The sequence below is a fragment of the Opisthocomus hoazin genome, chromosome 18 (genome assembly GCF_030867145.1).
Source record: "Opisthocomus hoazin isolate bOpiHoa1 chromosome 18, bOpiHoa1.hap1, whole genome shotgun sequence".
Classification (NCBI taxonomy): Eukaryota; Metazoa; Chordata; class Aves; order Opisthocomiformes; family Opisthocomidae; genus Opisthocomus; species Opisthocomus hoazin.
The window spans coordinates 16,197,455-16,213,987 of record NC_134431.1 but is presented as its reverse complement, the minus strand read 5'-3'; positions in this window follow the sequence as shown (position 1 = coordinate 16,213,987).

The following is a 16,533-nucleotide window of genomic DNA, read 5'->3' as shown; positions in this document are numbered from 1 at the left end:
GTATCGTATGTGTCTCCCACTGCTTCCCCAGAAGGTTTCCAGATTGGGGGGTGGGCGGGCGGGTGGGTGCAAAAAAATGAAATCAAAAGGAACCAGATGCTCAGGGGATTTATTATTCCTGCACCATCCTAGGGATAAATAAAGTGTTTGGAAAGTTCTTAGAACATATTGAGATGCTGGGATCTAATTTATAAAAAGCAGAGGGCAGAAACAGATACGGGTTCAGGTTTCCCAGCTGCCGGGAAATGATGTGAGGCTGGGTTTCCTCGGGGCCACAGCAGTGGAGAAGATCCAGTGGATGCCCATCATCCTTGAGCTGTGAGATCTCCATGGGTGCCTCCAGGTGAATCATTTTTGGGGCCGGTCCAGCGCAGGAACAGGAAGCAGCTCTTGCATTTTCTATAGGGTCCTGTACGAAGGACAGCTGCGTTCTCCCCAGAGCCCAACAGGGCTTGGCAGAAGGAGCCTCTGTACATCCTCTCTTAATCGGCTCACACCCTCTCGATCTGGTTTAAATAAGGAGGTGGGTTTCTCCCAAGCCCCAAGCGGGAAAGCACATGCTCCTGGGCATGGGGGAAGCTTTGGAAGTGAGGCCATGAAAGGACATGGCTGGGAGAATCCTCTAGGCTGCCGAAATCCAGCGCTGCAAGGGACGGCTCAGCGGGAGCTGCCGGCATGGCTTCTCCTCCCTCCGGAGCTGGCCCTGGGCTGGAGGGGAGCGAGGGGGTCCTGCGTGGGCTGCAGCCCTGGGGCCGGCGGGCAAGCCCCAGTGTCACCCCACGGGGCGAGCCAGCCTGGGAACGATGCTCTGACCCAGCAGCGGGGACTGGATCGTGCACATCCCCCTGCCCCAGCTGCCCCCCATCACCCCACCGCCAAGGGCTGAGCATCCCCGAGCGGGACCCAGCCCGGGGTGGCCGTGAACGTGAGCCCGGGAGAAGCAGGACAGTCCCCACGCAGACGTGCAGTGACACTGCGCACCCTTCCCCAGCGCGGACGCGTGTGCAGCCGGGGCGAAGGCAGTGGATGTGAAGGCAGGCAGATCAGAGATCCAAGGACTTTGGGCTGCTGGAGGAGATAAGCACTGGAAAAGGTCATTAGCCAGAGAGGTTAGTATTTCTCTGGACATAAGACAAAACTATAGGGAAAATACAGCAAAGCGACAAGGTAAATATTTCAAGTGGTGTTTCCATAAACTGCAAATTCCATTTACAGGTTTTCCTTGGTTTTGCTCTTGGACTCGAAGCCGTTGTTGCCTTTGGTGACTTTTCAGTTCTTATCTCAATTCTAAATGTTAAACTCCTTGAGTCAACTGATTCTAACATTTGAGAGTGTTGTTTCAGTGATTTATCACAGCAATACGAACCAAAATGAGGTGTTATTTGTAAAAGTTTGTTTGAAGCACTTCAAGGAAAAAAACATTTTGGAAAGCACGAATGAGATTATTATTTTTGAAAAAAATACCTGTATGGTAAAGTACCTGAAATGAAAGTGTGTCGTTTTTCTGAAGCAGTTTGACAATCAAAAGCTCTGAAACAAATAAACTTAAGGCTCCAGAACAGTATTCCTGCAATCCTTTCCATACTATTAATAAGTGTTAGCATTTCTATTACATACCCTGTTGTGCAAAATGCATTTCTGCCATCAGCACCTTCATTTATATGAATCTCTTTGTTGTGCTTTCATTGCTGATATCTTTTCAAGTTATTTATTACTTGTTTATTTAAAATCGCTTCGCTGCGTTGCCTTTGTATTTCCTGACTGCATTAAAAATATGTATTTAAATAGTCTGTGTCTCTAAGAGGAACGATCTTCATGATAAAACATTCTGTACTCACTCGTCTCTCTCCTAGTGACTTCTTCTGCAGGTTTTATAACCTCTTTATGCTTCCTCACCCTCTTTTGCAAAGGCTTTTTTTCCCTGTTGTATTTATGCAGGGTATAAATACCACAAAGGAGATATTGATGTTATTTGTTTACAGGGCACCTAACACATTTACAGCTAGGGTCCAGAGGTGCTCCCATAGTACAACTAAGAGAAATGCAGGTTATTTTTAGTGAAAAATTCCCCATATCGCTTTATAACAGAGATATTTCTGGTGTGCAATATTTGCTTTTAATGATAAGGATTCCAGCTCCGATGATAAAACCCTGAATCTTGCAACAAGTGTTATTTCTTTTTTTCTTTTCCACTACTCCTGGAGTTGTGTTACTGTGAAATTATCTCGGGTTTCATTTATCATAAATTTTTATACCTTATGGCTGCCAAGAAGAGCTTGAAATGGCAAACCCTGATGTTTCAGACACTCAAAGGTATCGAGAAGCGGGAGGTTCCGAGGCAGGGCTCGTGTGCACTGGGCCCCTGTCCATAATCCCGGGGAGGCACTGGGGGTCTGCTCCAACACGAGGGGCTCCTGCCTCCAAACCAGGGAGGAACTGGCTGTTGGGGTCCAGCCTGGTGCCCTGCAGCCTGGCTCTCATCCCAGCTGTACCCTCTGAGTGCATGAAGACGCCTGCTCTTACATCCAAAATGAGTGCGTTCTACCAGGATGTTGTGAAAGACAGATTTTATTTTTGCATAAAATACCCCTCAGAGTGGGGGGGCAGCCATGCCTGGGGGTGGTTGCAAGATGCCCATAACACATGCAGGTGGCTGAGGAAGGTGCACGTATCGTGAGCAGGCAGCTACAGCTTCCCAAACCAACCCCGCACGTTGCACAGCAAATCCATTTAAACCCCCCCAAGAGGTGTCCCCAGAGCCTGGGATGGCCCCGACGTGCTCCTGTCCCACCGTCCCCCACAGTCCCATCACGGGGACCCCGTGCCCCGCCGTCTTCGCAGCGTGACCTGTCAAGAGCAGGGTCAGCCACAGGTCAGCCCCAAAGAGAGAAAACAGCGATCGCCTCGCCGCTTATCAGCCCTTTCGGCGGGTGGGGAGACACCCGTGGGGTGGGCGCGGGGAAGGGGGCTGCAGGGGTGGCCCAGGAGGGTCACCCCCGGGTTACCACCTAACAGCTGAGCTGATGGGGGAACAAGATTTCCAGGCAGATTAAGCCCGTTTGGTGCCCACCTCCCACATGCTTACAGCTTAGATATAAAAACAATATACACTATGCAACGGCAAGTACCTGCCCTGCTCAAAAAAGGTGTTTTTCCAGCCAGAATTATGCACGTTTCCATGCCTGGCCCGGGAGAGAGTGAAGATTTGCTGATGCACAGAACAACCCTAAACAGGGCTCTGAATCCTGCTGATATTTATTCTCATGCACCTTGCAGCCTGCATCTATTTATATATTTAAAGCTTAAAAGAACAGAGCGTTTAATCATGCACTCAACATCAAGGCCAGCAGTAGTTCCCCTGACACTGATGAAATTACTCCCATGTAGAGCAGCGAGCACGTCACAGCCTGCTGGGTGGGGACCCAGGCAGAGCCCTTCCCAGGCCCTGCTCAGAGATATTTTGGGGCAAATGGACACAATTTCAGAAGAAGCAATCTCATCACTCGGTGCCCTCTGGGCAGCAAAATCTATCCCAGCCAGGGAATTACAGAAAACTTGGTACCACCCAGAGCTGGGGTGAAGCAGCTGCCTCAAATCTATAGCCAGCGCTCGGAGTTTTGGAGGATTTCTCATTTTTCCTAGTTTCTGGTACAATTTTCAGGTCTCAAACAAGCTTCTGTTAATTCTCCAAGCTGGTCAACAAGCTGTCTCCATGCCACTTGCCTCTGCAAGAGGGTGTGTGTTTCTGGACCTCCCCCGGTACGCGTGCCCCTCGTGCAGCGAGGGCTGTGGTGCTGGCGCTCGGGCTGTCTCTATTTTTCTTTAGCCCGGCTGATCCAATCTGGGAATAAAAACAGAGGGAAACAGATGGTCCATTGTACGCGCTGCTCCTGCCCACACTGGCTCCCGAGAACCCGGCGCTGGGGCCAGCTCCTGCCTCTGATTTTCAAAGTTTCAGGTTAAATGCATGTGCCAAGACGAATTTGGGCAAGACAGCTTGTGTTCCTGAGGTGGGGGGCACCATGATCACCCCCTGCCCTGGGATGGTTCTCCTGCTGGTTCTGAAGGAATCGGGTGGAGAAGAAGATCCCTGAGGCAAGAACGGGTGCCCTCGAGCCCCAGGTGTGCCTGCAGGCATCTTTTTTGTCATCCCTATTAATTGCTGGGTGACATCTCAAGTGCTACATCGGTAGGAAAACTCTTGAGTATGATGTGTTATTTGATATCAGTGGGTTATGTCTGTCACAAAAAAGGAAGAGTTTTTACACTTGCAAAGAAAGGCACTTCATGAAGCTCTTTCCAAACTGTGTATTACCATCTTCCTTTCACAATTTTTATTGTACCATATAATAATTTATTGATATGACAAAAGCTTCAGCATCAAACTCTGTCTCCACTTAAACCAGCTCTGAGGAAGTCTCTGTTTCACTTCTGCATAGGGAGTGGTGGTCATATCCAGCACAGCAAACACAGGTCCTAACCCTGCTCCCATTTTCCAGGCTTTCTGCCTATCTTAGGAGACCAGCAAACGCAGAAAGCTGACCTCAAGTATGATGAATTCCTGCTGAGCTTTTTCCCATTAACTTCAGTAAGGGCTTAATCCAGTGGTTTTCAGAAGCTGGGTGGCTGGTGGGGATTTTTGGTGGAGGCAGGGGAGAGAAGACAGGGTGTTAACATGTATTTCTGATTAATTGTAGTGTTCTCAAGAGTAAGTGAATAATAGTACTGGTCAGAGCCAGGCATCACACGGGTCTCAGCCCTGCAGGGTAAATGGTGTCTGAATTGTGAGTAATGTTGACCTGGCAGAGGCCAGATAAGATACGGATTTTTCACGTCCAGGACTGGACAGAATTCCATATATTGATAACTAAATGCACCAAAATACAGCCAGCTCTGAGCATGCAACTCTTCCTCGCCCTCAGAAATCGTATTCAGCTGGGCTAGATAGCAGAAGGGCCGAGGAGGACGAGATTAAACGGCTTCAGTAACTTCCAGCTTCGCTCTCTATCCAGAACAAAGAACATCTTTTCCTGCCAATCTGCGTGAGAGCCGAAGGCCAAGTCCTGCAGCCTTCAGGAGGGATTTCTGCAGGGACCCTGAGAGCTACCGACCTGAATTATGCTCCAGTGCCACCAGATAAAATAACAACTAAACAAGCGTTGGTGCCAAACTAACCCAATGGCAGAGATCTGGAGAGGATGGTGGTGTCGCTGCACCCCGGGTGCGTTTGGTGACTGAATGCTTACCATGCACGCTGAGCCAGTACCTTTTATAAATGGCTCCTAAATTCACTCATAGCTCTCAAAGCCTTCTCATTGTCCCTCATTAGAGCTGCCCAGAACAACTAGAAGTTCATACAACCATTTTTTTAAAGCATAATAATCTGCCAAAAGTCACCCGTGCTTGTTCCTCAGCATCTTGAAAACACAGAGATATCCCGTGGCTCTGAAAAGCTGCAGGAGGAATGCAACTAAATGAATAGTTTGACTTTCCTGGTTTTATTCTGGTATATATTTGATATATATATATCATATATATGTCTTTAATATATTTTTCTATTGTTGACCTGTTCAGATGTTTCTCAATGAAAAATGTTCAAAATTGCCAGTTTATGAGCTGTTCTTGGAGGGGAGGTGACTTTTTGACACTGATTTGGAATGAAAAATGGTTTGAATACTTCAAGTTTCCTACAGAATATAAACTCCACCTTCCAGCCAGGTCTGGGAATGAGGGAAAATTTTCCTCCTGCTTCAGGTTTTCTCACCTATTCGAAGAAAACTGATATATGTCATGATACACACTTGAGTCTCTTGCATTTTTGCCGGGCTAAGTGATGGAGAAATTGGTTCATCCCTTCCTATGGCACTAGTGGAGATGCTGAGAAATGAGCCACTTTTAACTACATCCTTGTATCAGGAATCAGCTAAAATCGGGGCCGAATGCAAGCAAGCATTTCCTCAGAACAGCTCAGCACCCACAACATGGTGGGAACCAGGTCCTACACTGTCTCCAGCAATTTGCCCTAATGATGTGGTTCCTATTCACAGAAAGATGCACTCAAAGATGGACAAAGTTAAACCAACCTTAAATATTTTATCAAAGCACATTCAACTGCTTCTTACAAGATGCCAGAATGAGATATTACTTGTAAAAAGGTGATAAAATTACAAAACCAAATGAAAACTTGGGACCACCCCTCCTATTCAGCAGTGCCCTGCATGGAGCTGTGCAGATCCCCAGCTCTGCTCCAGCTTTCAAAATATATCAATGTAGTGTTCACGCGTCCAAAACCTGAGTGTTGTAGGAGCTTTCCTGTTACGTTAACAGCTTTTGCTGCTTGGCGCTGGATGAATGGGGCAGGCCACAACTCTCCAGGTTTTTTTGGACTTTGCAAAGTCAGGGAACTTGCATCTCTTTAGTATTAAATATTATCTCTTGCAAATGTGACTTAGAAACCTGTTTAAAAAACACATGGATTTTCCAGCCCAGCACAGCAGCAATACGCAGACCCGCACCAAATGCTTCTTTTATGAATCACGAAATAGATGCCGGCTTGCTTATGAGTATGTGTAAACTGGGAGCTATGACTAAAACCAGCATTTGACCTCCTCGCATTCCCCCGTGGACGCATCCTGACACGCCTCATTGAAGATGCCCGTGTTCTGCGCTTTGCCTTGTCACTGGGAGATATGGCATACAGATGGAATGATCATAGTGGCCTCTAAAGGAAAATATTTAACCCAGAGATGTCAATGGAATATAGAAATGATGGTTAAAATCCCAGAAGCCTGCCTTGTTTTTGTCTTTTTCCTTTCATCTAGCACTTTGGGTCATGCCATCACTTATATGCTTCAGCCCAAACAGGCAATTGCTGAGTTAAGAACCTGGAGTTCAAAGTGAACCATAAACCTTAGTCTATAAGATAAATCATACAAATTACTTTACAGAAATAAATAGAACATTTAGGAGAGAGGTTATCTTCTTGCCTTCAGTTTACATCTCTAATGACTGTAAGTTCACAAATGCATTCTGTCAAGAATATAAACATTGCTTTTATTATACCAAAGACAGACATTTATTACCAAATTTTACAGTATGCCCAGCCAGCTTAGAGGAAAACCCTGGAATCTGGGCAAGAATGTAGAAACTTTGTAATGATTATTATTCAATTTGTGGACACCTTTTTAAGCACGATGAAGGCTCCTCGGAAAAACCTCACCACTTTAGGTTAAACTACAGAAATTAGTTTTTTAAACTAGCGGACAAGGCTGAGCTTTGCCAAACTTCTCTTGTGCAAGCAGAGCTGACATGCAGAAATAGGTGTTTCCGCAAAAACACACCCAGGTGGGATTTTTTCTAAAAGTTTGAACTCATCTTTCCTGCAGTTCTCAAGGTTTATTTTGCTGTAACCTTGCGCGGGGCTGTGTTTTGGGGCACCGTGCTTTCTCTCCTGCCCTCGCTGCCAGAGGAGCTTCTTTCGGATCAGTCTGTAGCTCAATCTTTTTTCCTATGGCATAGTATAGTAGGGGGAAAAAAAAGTTATTAGATTATTAAAAATGCTTTTGCTGAAACTGGGTGTTAGAGAGGTCGGGGAGACACAGTGCCAACCCCAAAGGGTGCTTGACCCCTGGTTCCCAGCATGGAAATTGGTCGCAATTCCTTCCTTAAAGAGCCACTTCATCCTGCTCTGCCCAGACCAAATTTTAGTCCCCAGTGAAATAAAACCTTTTTCATTATTCTTTGAAATGCTCCTGCTGCAGAGCAGGCAAACAGCTCATGTAGGACCTAGCTTAGGTGCCTTGGCTGAGGCTCCTGGCATGCAGAAGATGGGGATAAATAACATTTTCCTTGCATGGGTCCGAGAGCACTGAGGTGCCGTGACGCTGTCTGAGAATCTGGCCTCTCATCCTTGCTCTGTTTTAGGATAAGGCTGGCGAGGGGGGAGGTTTTGGACATCGGGAACAGTAGGTCCTGTTCGTGTCTTGGCAAGTTGTGACGTGGAGTGTTTTCATCGCTTGGTGGACTCTGGGTGCTTCTGGAAAAATGAGAGACCAGACCTGGGTCCAAAAGGATAGGAGAAAAACCTCCCGGCAGCTATGCAGAGCAGGCAAGAGCTGTTTGGGCTCTGGTCCATCTCATCTCACTTACTCCTCCAAAACAAGTCCCTCCGAGCCCAAGCTAAGGTTAATTAGCAAAGCAAATGTGGGCACGCTTCCATTCTCGGGGCCTGGGCTGTTTTACATAAACCCACGGGTATTTCTCAGCTCGGCCAAGTCAGCACCTCTCAGGAGCCCTCTCCTCTCCCAGCAAAAGGGCCTGTTTTGGAGCAAGAGAAGAGGAAAGGCTCACACCAAAAGCATTACGCACTGCGTATCGCTGGGCTACATGTGTTCTGCGATTGCAACAGTCACGAGGAAGGTATGAGAAATTGGACATGATATTGCATTTCCTGCTCATGCATCTGTCGGATAAGCTATTTGGAGCCCGCCACTCCAGCCAGAGATTGTTTCTTTCCTACATCATGGTAGTCACGGTGTCTCTGGTCGGTTGGGCTACGTTATGTCTGGTGAGGGAATGAAGGGAAAGGAAAAAAAAGGGGCACACTGAAGACAAAAGCGTTTAAGCCCAGACACGGCTGTGAGCATGTGTGTGACACATTCATGGGCTGGTTTGTCAGAAGCAGGGATGTAAAATCTGTGCCCCCAGTCGCGCTCAGCAAATCAAAGGGTGGAAGAAAGAAGAAATTCCTCAGCTCTGGCTACGCCTGCAGATCTTGCCCAAATGTTGCTGGCGTGCTGCTTCCCGTCCCGGCGGCAGGGCTCGGAGGAGCTGCGGGGAAATCTGGGGTGCAGACCGGCTCCCACTGCAGATTTCACATCTCCAGTGCCCCTCAAATCCATACTGCAGGAACCCAGGGTCAGCACGGAGTGGTGGGAGGACGGGAGGGCTTCAAGTAGATCCTCAATGCTGATGAAAGCGAATTCATCACCGGTCAGGAGAGCTCCAGGCTTCTCCCCCAGTATATTGTCTGGCCGGGAAGCAGATGCCAGTGGAGGGGAGAGGAAGGACCATCAGGGATTGGGCAAGTGTGAGTTTTGGGGTGAGTGGGGATGTGAGGAGGCAGTGGGAGGGAGCAGGGCTCCATCTCCAGCCAAGTGTCAGCCCCGGTGTCCCTCGCATCCCCAATGCCACCACATTGAGAGTTCCTCTCCTGGCTCTGTCGGGGCATGTCGGGGGCTGTCAGCCCCTCTCCGTCTCCCCTTGCACCCTTCTGTTTTCCATACAGGGGCTGCAACACAGATGAGAATCTCCCCTCTGTTGTAGAAACCCAGGGCACCATTTAAAAACCGTTCCCGGCAGAGGGACGACTCTGCTCTCTCCCACAGCGGTGCACCAGAGGGTGTTTTGATAAACAGATAGTATCAACAGCTCAAGTGGATGGGGGTTTCTGGAGAAAGTCCAGGGATTTTCTGCTCCATTTGACATCTCCCACACAGACTCCTCCCTTTCCTCCCAAACAGAAGTGTTATTTTCTTTCTTTTTCCTTACCTTTTTTTCCGGAGGGAATGGAGATATGGGGTAGGAAGGAACATAAACGAACAAACAAAAAGCGAAGAGAAATTATTTTGGTATTGAATCATGCAGAAAAAGGCCCTCTCCTCTCAAGTGGAACTGAACAGCCAAGAACATTCTGAGAAAAATGGGATTTAGTGTGAAAAGTACGTGGAACAAAATGGATTTCGTTTCACGGGAGATGCTTTGCAGGAATGCCTGTGACTTCTCCAGCAGCCCCGCTCCTGTGCCGCCTGCCCCGAGCTCAGGGACCATGGGCACAGCCAGACCCCAACCCTCATCTCCATCCTCGAGATTACCCCTCGTGGAGAACTAACCACCCTCTCATCATAAACAGTGCATGAACTTTGTATTAATATAGGGATTGATTAATATTTTGATTTAAATGGTGTCGCTGAACTCTGCATTACTTGACTGCTCAGTTGGAGCAATAAAACTAATAAATGTTTTGTATTTTAGCGAAGAACTGAGAGCAGGAGTACATTAACTGCATCCCTCATATGCCCATGGTCCAGTGATCCCTGCTCCTTGGAAGACACAGACATACCCAGCTGTTTTCCCTGCAGTCCTCTCTGTTGCACTGGAACCATCCACTCAAGGGCTCTTCTCTCACTATGGACTTTCCAGAATGAGAAATTAATTATGACTTGCAATAAAACCAGTGCATCTTAATATGAGGTTTGTCATAATCATAGATGAATGAGGTATCTGGATGAACACAGTGAAAACTTCTCTTCATTGAAGCCATTTATAACACACAAGAATGCCAAGATTAGACCAGTCACACTAACAGGCCAGGACAACAGTGATTAGGCATGAAAATGAAAGATGGTAAATGTTTTAATACAAAGGTTTATACAAGTAGTATAAAATAATATCTCACAGGCATGTTACCTGAATGATAAATGGAAATGGAGCCTCAAATAATAATAACAATGTAAAACAATTTGTGAAGCCTTTTCTAAGCAGCACCCTGGTTAGATTCCAAAGAAAATATATGCAAAAAATATTCAAAATCCCATGCATTACATTGACTTTGGCCAGCTCCCAGCTCTTGGGTATAAAGCTTTCTCCCAAAGTTTTGCAAGTAAAACAAGTTCTTTGAATGAGGACCCGATCCTGCCAGCTGCTGAGCATCCTCTGTTCTTACTGAGGTCATTGACATCTGTGGTTTGTAGGGCAGATCTAACTCCTAGGTCAAAACATATCGTCCCATAATGAAATCCATCATATCAAACGCACCAAAAAATGAAACTTTCAGGATCCACCCCTTAGTTGTGTAATGCTTCTTTTTTCTAATGAAAAACATCAGAGATTTGGATGCTTAAGTCACTGCTGGAAACTGTTCCTGCATCTGAAAGACTGGCCATGAGGCCGCGTAACTGGATGGCTGCTCTCAAGGTTCGGGCCAAACCCTCCTTTCTCCACTCGTGGGAGCCGCCTGATGCTTGGAAGCTGCTTCTGGAAATGCTCCTGCGCAAGAGCAGCCCTTTCGCCTCCGAGCACGGTGCAGGATTGGGCTCTGAGCCCTTAATCCCCACAGTAAGAAGTGGAACACTGCACACAAGATGTAGCAACAAACCAGATTTAGTTCAAGGTTAGTCTCAAGAACCCTTATCTGATCACTGACAGTAATTTATCACGCAGAACCCATCATTAGTGTCAAGCTGTTTTATTACCCACTAACTTAACACTGTTTTACCAAGAGTCAAGTGTGATGTCACTCATGTTAAAGTAATTTACAGCTAATAGATATGAGGTAGGAGTCAATGTTGGCTTGCTGAGTTCCTTTCATACTCGGTGCTAGCTCCTTTCATTTTGCCCAGCAAGCAAATGAGAGAGCAAGGAGGAGCAGTAATAAAGGAGAAGCGAGCCACATGCATGTGTGCCCATGCATGCACAGAGGAGCTTTAAATTTTCCCAGCATCTCCTCACTTCAAATGCAAGAATTCATCCAAATACACGGACTCTGGTATTGCAAAGTTGAAATGGCCAGTAAGATTTAGGAGACAATAATTGATAATATGGTTTGTGGGACAAGAAATATGTCATGAGGAAGCTCCAGCACATCAGCAGAGAAGAAATCCCTCCCAGAGTCGCATCCAGTACCCCCAAAACCTACGAAATCTGTGTCACCCGGAAAGAATAAGCTTGGGTTGATTTGTCATTCGCTTTTCAGTGGTCTTAATTTTCAGAGTGAGAGTTCCCTTCTTTTGGAACATGAAGAGAAGTGGCAGAAACTTCAGTAACGGGTTTTGTTACAAAAAATGGAGCCAGTTGCGCATGAACGTTATTTTGCTTCCCTGCCTTCGCCGTCTCTGCAGCCAATTCTGTTCAGTCTGAAGGTCAACCCCAGTGCAGGCTGTGTTTATAAGAGAATACATTTCCCATTTCCAAGCACTTGCCATCTCCTCTAATGAATCCTCCTGCTGACGTCTCCAGGATCCATATTCTTAGCCCACTAGACTTTCAGAGATAATCCTGACTAATGTGTATATATTCAGAGAGGTTTATTGTGGACAATTGTACATTTGGGATAAGGGAAAGGGCATCCTATATCAATTCACCTCTCCAATTCTATACTCATTAAAAACATTCTAAATCATCACATCTGCTCTTATTTCCCTTGGAAGTTCCTAAACTCTGGGCTGTTTGCACGGTGACTTCAAATGGAGGTATGACCCTTCAAGACACTGCAGAAAAGCCAGAGAAGGTCTCTAGGGATTAAATTTTAACAGTTCGTGGGATCTCAGGTAAATATCTTGCTCTGACAACACACCTGGACTGTAAATCATTGGAGCATCACTTTTGTCAGCCCTGTCAATAACTGTCCTGGTCTGTAAATTCTGTTTGATCAAACAACTCTTGGAAGCACAGAGTTTCAATGGTGACCTCAGCTTCAACCCGCAGCGCCGATTGTATGCAGATTGGCCAACATCCCTTGAAAGGAAGACCCCGACATTTGGCTGCAGGAAGGGGCCAGCTGACCAGATGTGGGGCTGAAGGTTTGGAAAAGCTGGACAATGGCTAAACTCTACCTAGAGATTGGCGTGGGTACAGTCAGATGGGATATGCATGCTCATAATTTTCTTCCCTTCCATGGGGAACTGAATAAAGGCTTGCCAGGACTTCTGCTTCTGCATATCTTTGCTTGCTTAAAATCGTTCCAGTGGTTCCTTGTAACACATGGCTTTGCTCAGCTTGTTTCTGTGAAATCTCAGGAGTGAGTGGGAGATTGCAAGTGGCCCGTTGCCACGTCCTCCCCTGGGCGCTGCTTTGACCACAGGACTAGTGGGTTTCCACTGTGTTGGGAGAAAGCAGATGGTACTGGTAGTACCAGTCACAGTCCATGCCTAAAACTCACAGGGTGCAAAGCTCAGGTTCTGGATTAACTTTGTATTTGCAAGGCCAGAGAAGTAGGAACAAACTCTCCCTTACTTCTTCCCAGCTCCAAAGCATTCATGAAAGCCAAGTATCCAACGTTTCTTGGGCAGCTGGGGTGCCCAGAGAGAGAAAGAAGTGCTTTGCTTCCCACTCTGGCCAAATCAGCTGCCTCTCCCTCTCCATACTGCCTTTCCAACTAATTGGAGCCATGTTTTCGTGCCAAAGCAGATGAAAAATGCAGCAAGTGAAGGCCAAGAGGTTGCTGAGAAGGTGAAAAATGAGGCTAGGAGAGGTCAGGGATGCAGCTGAAGAGACAGAGAGAAGTGGGAAGGCGAGTTTCTGGAGATGGAGGAGAAGATTTGCTGACCCAAACCAAGGCAGTTCAGATGTGGCACAGAAGATGTGAAAAGGAAAACACAGCCTGCAAATGCAGCGAGCAAAGGCAGGAAAAATATTGGGCATAGGAGTATTAAAATTAAGCACAGCAAAGCAATGCAGGGAACACTAAATTTAGTTCTAGTAGATAGGAAAGGCTGCACCATTTGTCACGTCCTTTGAGTACCTTGCTTACAAGAAGTCTTAGTGCCATTTCTCCCTCATGGAAGATTATTTTCAGACACATAAAATACATGAGGAGTGAGGTGCAAAATGAAAATTAGTCCATAATGCAGATAGTGTCCCACATTCATCCCTCGGGCATCTGTGTTAACTTTAGCAGAAGACTTCCACCAGAAATTAATTCAGACCTGTATTTATAAGCACACGTCTGTGTAACGCTGGGGTTTTAAGTCAGTAACTTCACACCAAGCCTGTAATGGGAAAAAGAAGTGCTTCTAGTTATAGATACCAAAATTAAGCAGACAACGAGCATTAATACCACAGCTCACTTTGGGCAGAACTTTTCTAGGATGTGAAAATCCGTCATTGTTATTGCAGAGTTAAATAAAACTTCAATAAGTAAAATGCGGGGGAGTCATATTTTGGGACCGTGCCGCCTTCTGGGCTTTCAGAATAAAATCTGTGCAGTCTCCTGATTAAAAAAACAGACTTCTGCAACCCTTCAGACATTGGAAGAATAAACCATCGCCCATGCAGCCAGATTCTCTACTGGTTGGATTTACTAAGTGCTTAGTGTGTTACCATTTGTTTTTTAAATCCAAAACTTCTTGCCTCCATCTACTCTGTGTACAGATGTAATGGTAAAAAAATGGGGATCTGGATACAGAGCAGCCATAAAAAAACCCCGTTGGTTTATCCCGCTGTGATGCAGGTTCCTCCTGTCCTGAAGCCGCACGCTGAAGGCGGCAGGTGGACCCGCTCACAGCTGACGATCCTCCAAATCTTTCCCATGCTTCCCTCCGAGCGAGTGAGCACAAAGAACCAGGAATGTTTCCAGAAGGTGAAGGGGCTACAGAAATTGTGAGGAAGATAACGCAGGTACAGCCTTGCTGTAGGGAACCTTGTATGGGGGGGTAAATGCTCCCAGAAGACGTATCTCTATTCTTTGGGAAATTTTGGAAGACGTTACCTCCAAAAGAGACCCGTGTTCAGGAGCCACAGACCATCCAAAAGCTATAAACTAAACACTAGGGTGGGTGAACGCTCTCCCATTTTCCCAATACGAGTTTTAATGTTGTATTGAAGAAGAAAAAAAAAATCTTTCTACCAGGCTGGTAGGAAAAGTATTTAACTAGGAAGCTGGGGCAGAGCACCAGTCAGACAACAACTTCTTGCTCTCCCACTTTTCTCCCAGGTAGATGAAGTCAGTAATGCTTCCTGAAAGTCATGGCACTGCTGAAGAATAACAAATCTGAGGGTCTCCATGTTTGCCAACCGGATTTTTCTTTCTGAATCCTTGAGCTCTCCCCATTTCCAGTTTCTTCTCGGCAGCCCACAGAGCGAGGTGCTTTGTTTATGAGAACACTGCTGTTGATATTAGATCTCATGACTCCAGAGTCTGAAGCTTTAAGGAAAAACACCCAGTATCACGGGACTTGAAATGAAAAAATGAGCTCATACCCCAGAGAAGTCCAGCTGGGAGATCCCAGTTTCTGAGACCGCTCCGCAAAGGTCTCCAAGTGACGTGGGCACCAGCATCCCGTCTCCCAACATTTAGCAGTGACATAATCGTCCCAATTTCCTTTCCTGGCATGGGAAGAGCGAGATCCTTCACACATTTCTCCCAACCAAGCAACAACCAGGTTACATCATGACTTTGGTGGCCGAAGCTCCTTGCTTCCCTCCCTCCCCCACCCCAGGAACAATGGCTAACTGTTCTTTTTCCATCTATAAATTTGTCTGAGTTAACAGTTCCCAAGATCTGGCAGCAAGCTGGAGCTGGGAGTGAGCTGAGAGATAGGAGAGTGACAGTCTGAAATGAAACACAGAGCTGCTGGGCCTGCAGCCGTCAGACAGGAGCCTGGCTCCCTCCCTTAAAGATTAGCGAGACTCCTTCACTGGAGCCCTCCGCATTCCCCAAAATCCTAGCAACAAAGTGCTGTCTCTCAGCCGCCAATGAATCATGTGAATTTAACCTTTCACCTGGCCACAAGGAGGTTAATATACCAAAATAGCCTTTTTTTTTTTTTTCTTTCCCTATTTATTGCCTGTAATGGCAGTGGGGAGCATGGCGAAAACCCCACGTAGCTGGAAAGGTTCTGGAAGTGGTTTCATATCGGAGCTCTTCACTCACTGGCCTCTGCCAGGACCGGACTGGCACTGCCAGCATCAGCCCACCAGCTCAGCGCACACCGGCTCAAGTTTATTCAAGGAAATAGTTTCCATTTCACAGTACAGAAGATTTTTGCCTCTTGTAGCCTGGCCGGTGGCTCGCTGTGCCCTCCAGCTTCAACCCCGCAAGCATTTACACGCACAAGAGACTGTATGCACAAGAAATTGTATGCACAAGGCGTCCCCCAGCATGCTCACATGGCCGGAGCCTGAGTCACTCACTGCTCACACGTGTTCCTGCCCGTGGCTAAACTCCCAGAGAACTTCCCAGGAGGGGTCAGATCCCCACTCCCTGCGAGGTGCTGAGCCCCTCCTGGGGCTGGGTATCCTGCCGGGGCTGGAAGGGCTTGTCCTTCAGGCTTGGGGAAAATTGGAGAGCGCAGAGTGCCCTGCGTGAAATAAATCTCGAGACCACAGGTTGCCCATCTGCTAAAAAAGCGGTGGTTTATCCCCCGCGGGGTACTCCCAGCAGCGGGTGCTGTCGGTGTCCCGTGCCCGCTGGCCCTGCCATTGTCAGCCTGAGGATTTCACTGCTCTGAAACTTGGAGCTTTCTGGTAAATCAGCCCAGAAGGAAAATGAGTTTTAAACATATGGGGCCAAAATCACACAAATAAACATCACTTTTAGGAGACACGCACCGAGTTACCCATCTTAGGGGGGCACATATTGCAGTCTGCATTTTGTACCCTCTAAATATTGAAGGAAGTAGGGAGATTTTTGCAGCCTTTGTTGGCTCAGGGACAGTCGGACGAATGGCTGAGACTGAAGCATCCCCATAAAAAGGGGCCGTAGGAGACAGCAGGCGACATCAGCTCTACGGGACCTCTTTTATTTTCCATTCTAGT